Here is a 15678-nt window from a genome sequence, read left to right on the forward strand (position 1 = left end):
AGTCCTCCGGGAGATGAATCCCCTCTCCGGCGGGGTGCCGGAGGAGATCTCCGAGAATCCCCCGAGATGGGATCGGCGGCGACGGCGTCTCGGTGAGGTTTTCCGTATCGTGGTTTTTCGCATCGGGGGTTTCGCGACGGAGGCTTTAAGTAGGCGGAAGGGCGAGTCGGGGGGCTAACGAGGGGCCCACGCTATAGGTCGGCGCGGCCGGGGCTTGGGCCGCGCCGCCCTATAGTTTGGCCACCTCGTGGCCCCACTTCGTGTGTTCTTCGGTCTTCGGAAGCTCCGTGGAAAAATAGGGCCACTGGGTCTTCGTTTCGTCCAATTCCGAGAATATTTCGTTACTAGGATTTACGAAACCAAAAACGGCGAGAAAACGGAAGCGGCACTTCGGCATCTTGTTAATAGGTTAGTTCCAGAAAATGCACTAATATGACATAAAGTGTGCATAAAACATGTAGGTATCATCAATAATATGGCATAGAACATAAGAAATTATCGATACGTCGGAGACGTATCAGCGCCCCCCTAGTGTGTGGGCCCACCAGGCCCCCTCCGAGGCTGCCCTTCCGCCTACTTAAGATCTCCGTCGCGAAAACCCTATCACGTTCGACGAAACCAGAGAAATCTTTCCAGAGCCGCCGCCATCGGGAAGCCAAGATCTGGGGGACAGGAGTCTCTGTTCCGGCACGCCGCCGGGACGGGGAAGTGCCCCCGGAAGGCTCCTCCATCGACACCACCGCCATCTTCATCAACGCTGCTTGTCTTCCATGAGGAGGGAGTAGTTCTCCATCGAGGCTCGGGGCTGTACCGGTAGCTATATGGTTCATCTCTCTCCTATGTACTTCAATACAATAATCTCATGAGCTGCCTTACATGATTGAGATTCATATGATGATGCTTGTAATCTAGATGTCATTATGCTAGTCAAGTGGGTTTTACTTATGTGATCTCCAGAGACTCCTTGTCCCACGTGTGTAAAGGTGACTAGTGTGTGCACCGTGTGGGTCTCTTAGGCTATATTTCACGAGAATACTTATTCATTGTTATGAATGGCATAGTGAAGTGCTTATTTATATCTCTTTATGATTGCAATGTGTTTTGTATCACAATTTATCTGTGTGCTACTCTAGTGATGTTATTAAAGTAGTTTATTCCTCCTGCACGGTGTAATGGTGACGAGTGTGTGCATCGTGTAGTACTTGGCGTAGGCTATGATTGTGATCTCTTGTAGATTATGAAGTTAACTATTGCTATGATGGTATTGATGTGATCTATGCCTCCTTTCGTAGTGTGAAGGTGACGAGTGTGCATGCTATGTTAGTACTTGGTTTGGTTATGTTGATCTGTCATGCACTCTAAGGTTATTTAAACATGAACATCGAATATTGTGGAGCTTGTTAACTCCGGCATGGAGGGTTCGTGTAATCCTACACAGTTAGTGGTGTTCATCATCCAACAAGAGGGTGTAGAGTCTAGCATCTATCTATTTATTCTGTTATGTGATCCATGTTGAGAGTGTCCACTAGTGAAAGTATGATCCCTAGGCCTTGTTCCTAAATACTGCTATCGCTGCTTGTTTTTTGTTCTACTTGCATACGTATTGTCCGCAATATTACCACCATCAACTACACGCCAGCAAGCACTTTTACGGTGCCGTTACTACTGCTCATACTTATTCATACCACCTGTATTTCACTATCTCTTCGCCGAACTAGTGCACCTATTAGGTGTGTTGGGGACACAAGAGACTTCTTGCTTTGTGGTTGTAGGGTTGCATGAGAGGGATATCTTTGACCTCTTCCTCCCTGAGTCCGATAAACCTTGGGTGATCCACTTAAGGGAAACTTGCTGCTGTTCTACAAACCTCTGCTCTTGGAGGCCCAACACTGTCTACAAGAATAGAAGCACCCGTAGACATCAAGCGTGTGTTAACTTATCTTTCAGTATCATGAAAGCTTCTTGTTGTGCATCGCCCCACACAAAGGGCACATCCTTCTTGGTAAGCTCACTCAGCGGTGCAGTAATGGATCCAAAATCTTTCACAAAGCGCCTATAAAAAACCAGCGAGGCCAAGAAAACTCCTCACTTGTGTGACCGTCTTGGGCTGTGGCCAACTGTCAATTGCATCAATCTTGGTTGGATCAACTTCAATACCCTGCGTTATAACACATAGCCAAAAAACACAACTCGATTGGTGCAAAAGGTGCACTTCTCAAGATTATCATACAAACATGCATCACGTAAAGTATTGAAAACAGCACGTAAATGATCCAAATGATCCTCCAAAGATTTGCTATAAATCAGAATATCATCAAAGTATACCACCACAAAACGACCATCAAAATCACGTAAAACTTCGTTCATCAGTCTCATGAAAGTACTAGGAGCATTAGTTAATCCAAAAGGCATTACTAACCACTTATATAAACGGAACTTAATTTTAAACGTTGTTTTTCATTCATCTCCTAATTACATACGAATCTGGTGGTAACCACTACGCAAATCAACTTTAGAGAACATAATAGAACCACTAACATCATCAAGCATATCATCCAAATGAGGTATAGGGTGACGGTATTGAATGGTAATACTATAAATAGCTCTACAATTAGTACACATGCGCGAAGAACCATCTTTTTTAGGTACCAAAATAATAGGAACATCACATGGGCTAAGAGACTCACGAATGTAACCTTTATCTTGAAGAAGCTTAATTTGTCGCTAAATCTCTTTGGTCCCTTCAGGACTGGTGCGATATGGCGCACAGTTGGGCAGCGAAGCACCTTGAATCAAGTTAATCTGGTGTTCTATCCCACGAATAGGTGGTAGTCCAAGTGTAACATCTTATGGAAACACATCAATGAATTCCTGCAAAAGGTTAGGAGCCGCAGGTGGCAAAGAATGAGGCATATTCTCAAATGAAAACAAAAAACTTCTTTGCAAATAATAGCATAACATTGAGTAGTGTTCACATCAAGTTCAGCAATATCAGATTTTCTAGCAAGCAAACAAGGATTTTTTAAACGAATTTCAGTAGCATGGTTCAAAACAGATTTAGTATTAGTCTTACGAGGCACAAAATCTGCAGCAATAATCTGATTTTCACTCTTATGTTTCTCCTCGTTTTTTACTCTACTAGCTCTAGCAAGATCATCTTTTAAAATTTGTTCAGGAGTCATAGATTTGAGACCAATTTTCTTTACACCATGCACGTAAGAATTTTTGAAAGTCATACCAAGTTGCAGAAGTGATGCCCTTCACACCCATCTCCTTGTTCCACCAATTTGCTACTTCCCCATCCACACATATAACCGCAAGTGCCAAACGTGTAGAACCATTCATGCATTCATATGTATCGCATCGATGGAAACCTTGAAGCATATGATTTTTCCACAACTCATATTCTGAAACCGTTGCAAAATTATGAAGGCTCCACTTGACCGTAGTTTCAGCGAACGCCACACTATTCAATATGTCAAGATAATCATTGAAGACATCACCAGACCTTGCTCCCGAAACACACCTCTTCCCATAGAAGTCACCTTCAAACGATGGAATGAAAGTTGACATGATTGGTACCTTTCACGGAAACAAACAACAGAAAATCGCAGCAGCAGAAAACAGCAAAAACAAGCTCACGGCAGAGAATTCCTATCACGGCAGAGAAACTGGAAGAATTCCTGCCGCGGCAAAGAAAACTATCAAAAATCTGGGAGGGCCGGCAGTGCCGGGGTGTCGAGGCCGGCAGTGCCAGTGTGGCCGGCAGTGCCGGGGTGTCAAGGCCGGCAGTGCCGGTCTCCTGACGGAAACTGCTTCTTCCTCGAGGTCGCACCGCAGGGCAAAACACGAAAATTCCTCTCGCGGCAGCCCTAGATGATAGATAAATTGCATCTCAACAGCACAAAACCTTCATCCCCCCGTTCGATCTCCACGAACCCTAAGCAAATCTCCTCCGATGCAAACCGATCTAGATGAGATCGATCAAGAAAACATCACTGTGAGCAACCAAAAGCTCTGATACCACATGATAAAGGAATCCCACGTGATCCTCTCGGGGTTTGCCCGATCTTTCACAGCGAGAACCCGTGATAGAAAACATTCCAACAACGATCGAAGAACGATAATCCAACCTAATCCTCTCAGAGTTTGCCCGATCTTTCACAGCGAGAACCTGGGATAGAAAACCTTCCAACAACGATCGAAGAACATCACCCGAAGGCGAGGATAAATCCAGCAAGCAACGTGATGGAGATCACTACGCCTCAAACCAATCTACGATAATACTTGATGAACACAAGAACCTCCGCAACAACTTTATTAGATAAACGGTGTCGCCATCCCCGGAGGGATGCTTCACCAAGCATACACACACGTTAGCGTTTAGACTAAACTCGAACTTCTTCTCCCCTAAACCCTAGCCGCACCATCTCCTTATATGAGGGGGTGGTGGCCGGCCAGCCTTAATGCACTTTCCTCTTTTTTTGAATGATGTCACTACTGATGACAGCCACGATTCCCTCCTTGGGAAGCCACGGCTCCTGTCACCTCACTGGGTTGTGGGTCCAAAATTCTGCGCCGTCGACACGTTGCGCAAGTGGGGTACACACATCCTCCATAATTTCCGGCACGCGTGCAGTAACTCTGTCCAGTAATTTCAGGCTGACGAGACTATTTTACCATTTTGGACACGCGTAAGGCTGGAAACACTTCCTCTTTTCATCCTACGGCGCGGCGGGTCAGCTTCTCTCTATAAATTCACCGCGTCGTCCTCATTCATCCCCTTCGCCACGCCGCACATCTGCTTTGTCTCTCTCTCTCTCCGCCATTGCCATCCCTCAAGCTCCTTGCGCTCTTGCTTCCTGTCGTCCCACTCTTCCACCAAAGCGCTCCACATGCCTCCTCACACGAAGCTGGTGAAGAAAAAAGCTTCAGGCACTGACGCACAAACGGAGAAGGCTCGGGATTCAGGTTGGGAACAGTCCAAGATCTCCGCTCAGGACCAGAAGACTCTGAAGAAATTGGGCCTGCTGAAAAAGCAGGAATCGCTGAAGTTTCCGGGCGATGAAATCTTACCTTATCCTCCTATCGGATTCCAGGTAACATTCATCGATTTCCTTATTCGCGGCCTCTCCACTCCTATCCACGAATTTCTTCGTGGTCTCCTTTTCATCTATGGGATTCAGCTGCACCAGCTGACCCCGAATTCTCTCCTCCATATCTCCATTTTCATCACTCTCTGCGGGTGGTGGTGGCAGGTGGACTTCACTCCGTGGCCCCTGTACGTGCCCCCGGTTTGATGCTTGTGCGTTGGTGTGCTCTGCATACCTATGTAAAGCTTGGGAAGTTCGACAGTCCTTTTGACGATGACCTAACTGTATTTTCCCTTCACTGTTGAGGTAAAACTTTGGTTGATTATTTTGCCTGCTGGAGCCTGGTGCATCTCTGTGATCATTACGCTGATCGTTGTTTATTTGATAATCATCCCGATGATTTCCTCCACTATTTCCTCGGAAGCTGGCCGCCACTTGGCCGGGACCATCATAGTCTGAGAATTGGCGATATCGTCGTCTATTTTGATTGTTGTTTCTGTTGCGGTCCTCGTCGGGTGACCTCTTCCGTTTGTTTTGAACAAAAATCTTCGCCATCCGCCCAGCGATTCGCTATTTCCATGAGTTCTGCTATTGTCCTCGGGTTGGATCTACCCATGTCCTCGATTAAGTCCCTTCTTCGGATCCCTGCGACAAATGCATCGATTGCTCTTTCGTCGGATACGTTTTCTGCCGAGTTTTTTATAATGCTCCATCGCTGGATATATTCCCTCATCGACTCGTCATACTTCTATTTGCAGGCCCTCAGCTGCTCTATTAATGCAGGCTTCTTGCACGTGGAATGAAAGTTTTTCACGAACATGTCCTCAAAAGTCTCCCAGCTGTCGACGGATCCTCCTGGTAACTTCTTCATCCAAGATCTTGTGGCTCCACTGAGGTGAACTTGGATGCTTTGCATAGGTGTTGTTCTAGTTCTGCCCATCAACTTCACTGTTTCCAGGTAGTCGACTAACCAGTCATCTGGATCTTGCAATCCGTCAAACTTTTTATAATTATCAGGTAGCTTAAAGCTAGAAGGAACCCGAGTTTTGCAAACCCGTCGGGTAAAGAAAGGGAGTCCACACATGTCCTCATCGCAAACTTTTGGTGAGTGCCGACGTTCTCTTCTCTCCTGTCGTGCTCTATCGACTCGTGCTTGTGTCATTGTATATCTTGCGTCACCTGCTCGTGGAGGATCTTGCGCTGCCGAAGTTGGTCGAGGGCTATTTTACCTTGGAGCACTCTCGGGTTGCGGTGTACTTGACCCTTGTATTGCTGTCCCCATGATTCCAACTCCTGCCGTGGCCATGTTATACAATGCTTCCCTAGGATCTCCTGCGGGTGGTTTGGATGCTAACATGAAAGCAAGTGTCGCTAGATATCCTGCTTCTGGCGTTTTTGGGATGATGTGCCCTCTCGTGTCTATTGACATAAATGACATGTCGAGGTTTTGGATCAGGTTCTCTCTTTCATGCTTAGGCACGTTTGCCAGTCAAGATCTTCCTCTCGCACGGGCGTCTCTGTGGTTGTCTCCCGACATTCCTGATTGTCGACTTAGTTCGGCCCTGCGCGCGCTTGACGCAGAAGCTGCGGCTTTCCTTGCTTCGAGTACTCTTCTTATGTTTCTCTAACTCTCTTCCGACACGAGCGAGTTTATATTGGTATGCTTGCAACTCTTCTGGTGTAGCTGTGGTAGTCATCGGCTCTATGTCATCCATAGCCCTTTGAGCTCTATCCCCTTTATATAGGAGGTGGAGCCGAGACTTTTGTATCGTTTAAGTTACAAAGTCCGGGAGACTATTTGAGTCCTTCCCGTATTGATACAAGACTATTCCTAATCTATCTCTATCTTCCATATCGAGGTTTATTGGGCTTCCGGACTCACTAAACTTCGGGTAGTGGGCCTCCAAATAACCTCGGGTACCTTATTCGGCAGACCCATTCGGGATGCCTATGTCAGTTAGAGCTAATTGAAGCGTTGGTCCATAGGCCAGAAGATCTATATAGAGGCATTATCAAAGAGGATTGAGAGGAATTACCTAGATATTGGCGGGAGTAGTAGAGCTTCGAACCACACCTACCTCTCACGCAAGTCGCCTCACGGTCCTCACGAAACATTGGATCCATATTTGACATGGTATGAAATTCAATGATGCGAAAAGGGAAAGAAGTGATTCTACTACGAGACCTTCCGTGCACGATTTTATTCAGTTTTGCAAAGTTATTTTTGCATTTCTTTAACTGAAATTTACAGGAACTGACTGAAAACTTGATGAAATATCAGGAACTGACTGAAAACTTGATGAAATATCGTGACACAAATCTAAAATCATTGGATCGATGGCTCTCACATGCAAGGAATCTCATGTGAACGGGAGAATTGCCACGTCCGAAAAGGGAATGATTTTTGGCCCACACCACGTAGCCAAAACATCTAGCGTCTGCTCCTAGAAAATGCATTTTTTTATGAAAATTCTACCCATCTATTAATAATAATTAACAATAGTATAAATAGTTAAAAGGTAATACAAATTATAAACAGGTACTTGGACCTAGCGACGACTACATACACCATACACTAGCACGAGCCGAATCCTCACCTCTCCATCACAGGAGCCGAGCAAAGCTTTTCACAGTAGAGCTTATTGTAGTAGACATATGAAAAGTTGGTGTGCTAAGGCCCCAGAGGACTAGGCGACCAGCGCACTAGAGGAACAACTATCGGTAATGATGACAACCGTAGATGAGAAGAGACTGACATGAAACCACACCAACGAACACGAAAACCTGCCGGATCTCAGGATATCCGCCGGTCACACGACTCCACGTGCCCTCGCCAGCACTACACACACCATCAGATAGAGGATATGGGGGGAGAGAATCTTATCGTGACAGGATGTAGCCGCCGCCTCACCATACCGAAAAAGATACTAAAAACAATCTAAAAAGTAAAGGAAACTCCCGCCCCAAGGGGTCATAGTCCGCCACACCCCCAAGGCCCCAAGGCCACTGGAGGTGGAGCGAACCACCTGCATGGCTGGCGAGGAGAACGGAACGAGAGAAAATGCATCTTTGTATATGCCCGATTGTTGTTCGCTTCATGCAATTTGTTTCCAGTATATAAGTATACAACTTGTTCATTATACTACTCTCTTTCGTGCATCAGTGTAAGATGTTTTAGCTACTTTAAGATTAGATAAAAACAAAGTGAGTGAACCTATCCACAAAAATAAACTAGATATAAACTAAAGTGGATGAATCAAACAACATACTTCAACAACTTACATTTGTGAAGGGACTAGTATATTAGGGCGCTCTTGGCGATCAATCCATTCCAAGGATAGTAGGAGGGAAAAATGGAGGAGGTGTCCACCAAAATTACTGATGCAATCCTTTGTGCTATCATGGGCGAAGTAGCCAATCGAACCATCTGTTTCCTTGTGGGCAAATGGCGAAACAAGCAGATGTCGCCAACCGAGGAGGAGAGGCAGGCCAGCTTGCGACGGCTGCTATCCCGGGTCAGCGCCGTCGTGGAGGAGGCGGAGGGACGGCGCATCACAAGCCTGGCCATGCTGCAGCAACTGAACACGCTGCGAACGGAGATGCACAGAGGGTACTACGCCCTGGACAGGTTCAGCTGCGGAGTCCCGGATGATGAGGGCGGCAAGGTCAACGAGGTGAGCCGCTCTTCCGCTCTGCAGTCTAATTTCAGCTCCGCCAAACGTCTCCGTGTCCATGGCGGCGGCGGCGGCAGTGTGGGTGAAAGCGCGCACGAGCTGCAGAGAGCTCTGGCGAGGATGGAAGCCGCTCTCGAGGACGTGGGGCCGGAGTTTGCTAGGCTCTCCGACGGATACCCGCGTCTGTTTCGGCAGCCGTACAGCGTGTACCTGCTCATGGACAGGTGCATGTTCGGCCGCCAGATGGAGATGGAGCACGTCGTCAACTTTCTGCTGCAAGCGGATGATCAGGCTCGAGCTCGACTAGGTGTTCTGCCGATCGTCGGCCCGGGAAAAGTTGGGAAGAGCACCCTCGTCCACCACGCCTGCGCCGACGACAGGGTGCGCGGCCACTTCTCGCAAGTCGTCTTCTTCCGCGCGTCCGGTGATGATCTTACAGCCGTAGAGAGGGAAATTGCTCTCGCCCCGGACGGAGCTGCCGATCAAAGGGTACTGATCATCGTCGAGCTGGATGGGGATGTCGAGGAGGGTCCATGGACAAGGCTGTGCTCAGCTTCAGAAAGCCGCCGCGTCTCATGTGGCAGCAAGATGATAGTCACAAGTCGATCAGATAAGATCGTGAACATAGCGACAACTCTGCCGCTGAAATTGAACTTCTTTACTCCGGAAGCCTACTGGTACTTCTTCAAGGTTCGTACGTTCGGAAGCACGGACGCGACGGAGCACCCGAAGCTCGCATCAATAGCCATGGAGATAGCCAGGGAGCTTAACGGGTGCTTCATGTCCGCGAATATCTTCCGCGGGATACTGAAATCGAGCATGAACGCTCGATCCTGGAGCTTGGCTCTGGCAACCTTGAGAGAGTTCAGGAAGAATAACCTGTCCCTCTTCAGTGCTGCACGCCCGGTTGATTATTGGGACAGTTCAGAAGGACCAGTGAGAGTCCCGATAAACAGCAAATCGACATGTCCTGGCCGGCATGGTTTTGTGATTCTGGATAACTATGAAACGCCCTCCTTTCAGAGTGATGCTGAAGCTCCAGTCGTGACGGTGCAAGATGTCTTGTACGGAGGTGCTAGGCTTCAAGGGAAGTTCGATGTTCTTGCATCCAGATCCCACTTACCACCTCACTACTACTACGTGTTCAATTGTGAGGTACACACGCTGCAGCGTGTGGTATCCAAGAAGAAGAAATACCGCACTGCCCGCAGTTGAACTTGCCATGGTTGCTCTCGACTTGCTCCGTGCATATATATAAATGTATCCGAACCTCTGAAAACCATGCATGTAATGTTTATCTGCCTAGCTAGTAGCTGTATAATGTACGTTATGTAAAACAATTCCTTACATCCACGGAGTATATATATGAAATAAAAGGCTACTTGAAGCAACGAGTGCAAGTTATATACAAGTTCGTTCTCCGTGGATGCTTTCCACCCGTAGTCTAAAATTCCTAAAGCCTAATGCGCTTGGAGGATGCGCACCGTGACTATTTTTGCCTTTTACAACACCTCTCCCAGTAAAATTATGAAATCACTTTGTTACATCTACAATCAATGTTTAAGAAATCGTTAATCGTTAACATACCGGTCAATCCTAAAATGGACATTAATTACTTATCGGCCGATAAATCGATTTTATCAGTTGGCCATTTATCGGTATTTTTTCTTTTAAATCCTAATTTTTGGCACTAAATTTCTATAATATGCTATGTAAAAATAATATTGGAGCATTGAAAATAAGTATTACCTTGATCCCTTGCATTTGAAAGAATAAAATGGAAATTTTGAGCTAATGCACAGTTCTAAAAAACTATATAGGACGAAAATATCGACTTCTAGACCGAATTTTAGCGAACTTTCAGCGAAAATCAGGCAAAATGTCGGCTATCACACTGAAAATCGCCGCAATATCAACACCGGCGATAAATCAACCGATATGCCAAAATTTTATCGGTTTCACCCGATTCACGATTAATCGACCGATAAATCGATATCTCGGCCGATTGTTTGAACAATGACTACAACAATTGGTGGAGCCGTTTCTTTTTGGCTTAAAGTGTTGTAGTATTTTCTTCATCTCGTTAAAAGTGTCTCAATTTTGTTAAAATTTAGATTTAATTTTATTAAAATTCGATACAATAAAGTTGAGACATTTTTGGTGAGACGAAGACTGAAAGATCGAGATGTCGCCTAGAGGGGGGGGTGAATAGGCAATTACAAACTCTTGCGGATTTGTCTTGTAAGAATGCGGAATTAAACTATCGTTTGGTTTACAAGCACAAACCCTAAATATGCTAAGCTCACTAAGTGTAACAATAGAAACTAAAGCTAAGCAAGATAGGCACAAGATATATGTAGCACAAGTGATAGCAAGATATATGTACTTCAAACACGATGGCTATCACAAGGAAAGAGAGCTCGGGTATAGAAATAACCGAGGCACGCGAGAACGAGGATGTATTCCCGTGTTCCCTTGCTTTGCAACAAGGTACGTCACGTTTGGAGGAGTGGAGGTCCCACGAAGGATTCCCCGCGCCACGAAGGCTCACCCTATTCTCCGAACCACACCCACGAAGGATAATGGCCCTTTCCTTATGGTTAGCTTTTCCTCCGCTCCGGAAATGGCAAGCTCCACAACCACTTCACAAGCTCCACGAAGGAGAAGCCCGGGCCTCTTCACAATCTTCTTGAAGAGATCACCGGAGCACCAACCGCCAAGCCAACTAGGAGGTCTCCCTCCAAGAGTAACAAGCTCACGGTCTCTCACTCGAACAAATCGTGGTGGAGAGCTCAACACTATGCAATGATGCAAAGCAAGAACACCGGAGGTGTTCAAGTCCTTCACACTCAAATCCCACCAAAGCAACGGATGCTAGGATGAGATTGGAGAGGAAGAACAAGGGGAAAAGTCAACTAAAGACTCCAAGATCTAGATCCCAAGAGATTCCCTCACTTAGAGAAGAAATGGTTTGGTGGAAGTGTAGATCTAGATCTCCTCTCTCAAATCCTCAAATATGAGCAAGAATGGTTGGAGGAATCAAGGGGGAGAGCAAGTTCTTCAAATAGCAACAATGGAGGTGAGAGAATAGAAAGAACTAGTTGCTCAAGGTGGAAGAAGGGCTATTTATAGTCTAGGGAGAAAAATAACCGTTGGGGAAAAAACCAGGTGAAAATCGGCTCAAAAACGAGTTAAAAAAGTCGCCCAGCCGGTCAGCAGGCCGGCCGACCGGAGCTTGGGCCGGAGAGGCCGGTGGCCTGCCCGGTCGGACCGGCCCACCGACCGGACTGGGCAGCAGCCGCGCTGGGCGGCGGATAAGCGGGAGGAGCGCGGGGCAGGTGGGCCGCGCTGGGGCTTGAAGCCCAGCCGGCGGAGAGGCCGGTCCGGCCGGGGCCTCCACCGGGCGGCCGGTAGGAAACCGGCGCCTGGGCCGGAGTATCCCGCCAGGCCCACCGGAAGTCGCCGGATGGCAATGGCGCCCGGGCCGGTCACGACCGGGTGGGCCGGCGCGTGGCCCGGCAGGCCGGCCGGCCGACCGGCTGCCCTCCCCCTTTTTTCTTTTTCTTTTTATTCTTTTTCCTTTTTCCCTTTTCTTTAATAACTATTGCTCCCGAACTCCGATTGACATGAAACAAATTCCGTTGGAAAGATAATAACAAATGCCATCCAATAGAAAGTGCAAACTCAAGAAATTGTAGGAGGGGATTTTATCATGAATATAAAAGGGTAGAACCTTATATCATGAATAACCGGTAAAATCACCCAACCTCGAAAACGCAATAGAAGATGCATGCGAACTCCGTTTTCGATGAACTTGGGCTTGTTGTAAAGCTAGCAACAAGCTCAAGAACCTCACATAGAGAAACACCAAGAGGCAATAAGGATATGCAAAGTATGCAAAGGGTTGAGCTCCCTAAGACGATGTGATCAAGTTACCCAACCGAAAGCCCCTCTTAATAGTGCGGCTATCTATCCTATAATCCGGTCTCCCAACATCCACCTTGAGACCGGTAAAAGGAAAACCTAGCAAGGCCATACCTTTGCCTTGCGCATCCCGCTTGATCTTGATGATAACTCTTCAAGCTTCACTCAAGCCGGAATGCCTCTCTTGACCAATGTTGCTTCGTGACGACTCACAAATGCTCCCCCATACACTATGATGGGAAAGCTCCATTGATGCACATCTTCACAAGTCCATTATCATCAAATGGACGGCAAGATAAGATAGAGCATGGCTAATATTGAGTCCCACATAAGAACTCCATCTTCATTTCTTCTTATCGATCATATCACATATATATATCTTCATACCGATGATCTTGATGCCAATACACAAGATATACCTTTATCTTCATGGCATCCATACTTGAATCCAACACATGGAGAGCAAGTAGTACCTATGGAATATTCCTTCATATAAACTCAACGAAAACATTAGTCCATAGGGGTTGTCATTAATTACCAAAACCACACATAGGGGCAATGTACCCTTACAATCTCCCCCATTTTGGTAATTGATGACAACCACAATAAGAGGGTTTATATAATGAATATTAGTGACAAGTACGCAACTTATCCGAGAATAAGTTGTATACAAGAGGTTGTATTTGATATGGTCAAGTAACACAAAGCAACTAGTCCATATCAAAACCGGCTCTACTCACACAACTACAACAAATGCAATGGATGTGAGTAGAACCAATATATATAGAGAAAACTCCCCCACAATGTATGCACGTGTGATGAACATGAATTCATTGCATACATTGTCAAGATTAACCTTTGGGATAGTTTCCACTATATATATACAACCATGCAAGACATATAAATATGGAATGCATGAGAGGCAAAACACTTAAGCACAAAGCAAGCTTAAGTATAAAACCATTCCCTTAAACCCTCTAAACTTCTCCCCCATTGGCATCGATTGTCAAAATGGGTGAAAAAATTTAGAAGGCCAATATAATGTGAGTTCCTCCCCAAAGTGTGCACTTCTCATAATTTGAGTGGAATCAAGTGCACATATCCAATGATGAATACTTGAAGGAAGTCAAACTATATTGAGGATCAAAGATTGCAAAAAGATAACATGGTGAAATGAGCTTCAACAAGTAAAGCAAGCAATCAAAGATCCAATTGGACAAACAAGGATATCATGAGAAGAGAGATATAGTGCTTCTAAAAATAAGAAAGCTCCCCAAGGTTCGTGCACAATTGATAATGTTTGCATTTGAATACAATATGCACGAACATGGAATCCTCACTTCCTATATATCTTTTAGAACACAACTAAGATAAAGAGAGTATGCTTATCAAGAACAACTTTAGTCCAACAATTACGAGATATGAGTGCATGAAGAAAATAAATAAACCAAGCACTCATAAATTTTCTTTACCAACCCACTAAAAACAAAAGGGGTAAAAGATGGCTCGGCAAAGAACAAGGATATCAAGATGATGGATTAACGCTCTTATGTATATGAGTTTCTAAAGTGGACAAAGTGATCCATAAAGAAACATGCACACACAAGAGGTTAACAAAATAGATAAGACAAGATATCCAAGATGAAGTCATAAAATATACCAAAGGATGTTTGCTTAAGAAGCATATATAGCCTATGGCTCCAATTTTCACTTATGGTATATGCATGAACTTCAACCAAGTTAAACCTCAAAAACATCACAACTAACAATAAGGGAAATAGAGCTAGTTGAAGTGTTTTGAGAAAGGAAACAAGTATCACAAATACGGATTTATTTCACAAATTCATCAATATTGCACACAAGAGCTCTTTGAGGAATTGATATGCAATAAATTGCTAGAGGGCATATTTGTGATAGGTGAATCATAAAATATGATATATATATATAACCTATCATATGCATCTTCTCAAATTACTCAAATGTTCAATAAGAAGTGTTACTTTAAAAGGGTTTTTCAAGAACCGCAACATTTTCGAAATAAATAATTTCATGCCAAGATACAACCTACAAGAGGTTGGATGCTATATGAGAGTGCATGAATAAGATACTTGTTACCAAGATGGCAATGGCTTGATGTAGTAGATAAGAGTTCATCGATCATCCTAGCTTGACTCCAATCCTCATATGGTGACAACACCTTCCTTATAGATGAGACAAGCCTCCATTGCATCTCCAATGTACCTAAAACATCATTAAAGTACATCTTGGTCCCCAAACTCATTGGGTCCAACATGGTTAGACTAACCACAATATATAGGACACACTCCATATAAACATGTGCATATTTAGATGAAGTTTGAATTTCATGCACATCTTAGCCATTTAGGATTTGATGGAGTATATCCTACATAATGGATCGAAAGAAAGCAAGCATGCTACAAGTATAAACAAATTACATATAAGCATGCACCAAAACTTTTAAAGATCCAAGAAAGATATACTTTGGACAAAACACCAAAGGAATTAAATAAGGCATAGAGGTGTCACAAAACAAATTTGTTGTCCAAATTATATCTAAGAAGCAAATCACAAAAGATTTGTTCAACAAAGTTCAACAAGTGAACTAAGAAGAAACCATTGAGCATAGAGGATGAAATAAAGCAAACATGCTCAAAGATTTATCTCATTCAAGCTAATAGAATATGTAAGAAGGAATGGGATAGCAAACTCCCCAAAAGAGCAAGGTTCGAACAAATAAACCAAACCCTCTACACCTTTCACAATGGCACAATGTACCATAAAGAAAAGGTTTGTCTTCCAAAACAAACACTTGATATGAATCAAGATATTTTATCAAAAGATTTTTCAAAGAGACAAGGAAGAAACATGGGAGCAACAAGGATTTGTTGGAAATAAAATAAGGCAATAAGAAGCAATCCAAGGTGAAGGTGATCCATAAATTCAACCACATAAAAGGTTATCAATTG

This window comes from Lolium rigidum, chromosome 7, assembly GCF_022539505.1.
Source record: "Lolium rigidum isolate FL_2022 chromosome 7, APGP_CSIRO_Lrig_0.1, whole genome shotgun sequence".
Classification (NCBI taxonomy): Eukaryota; Viridiplantae; Streptophyta; class Magnoliopsida; order Poales; family Poaceae; genus Lolium; species Lolium rigidum.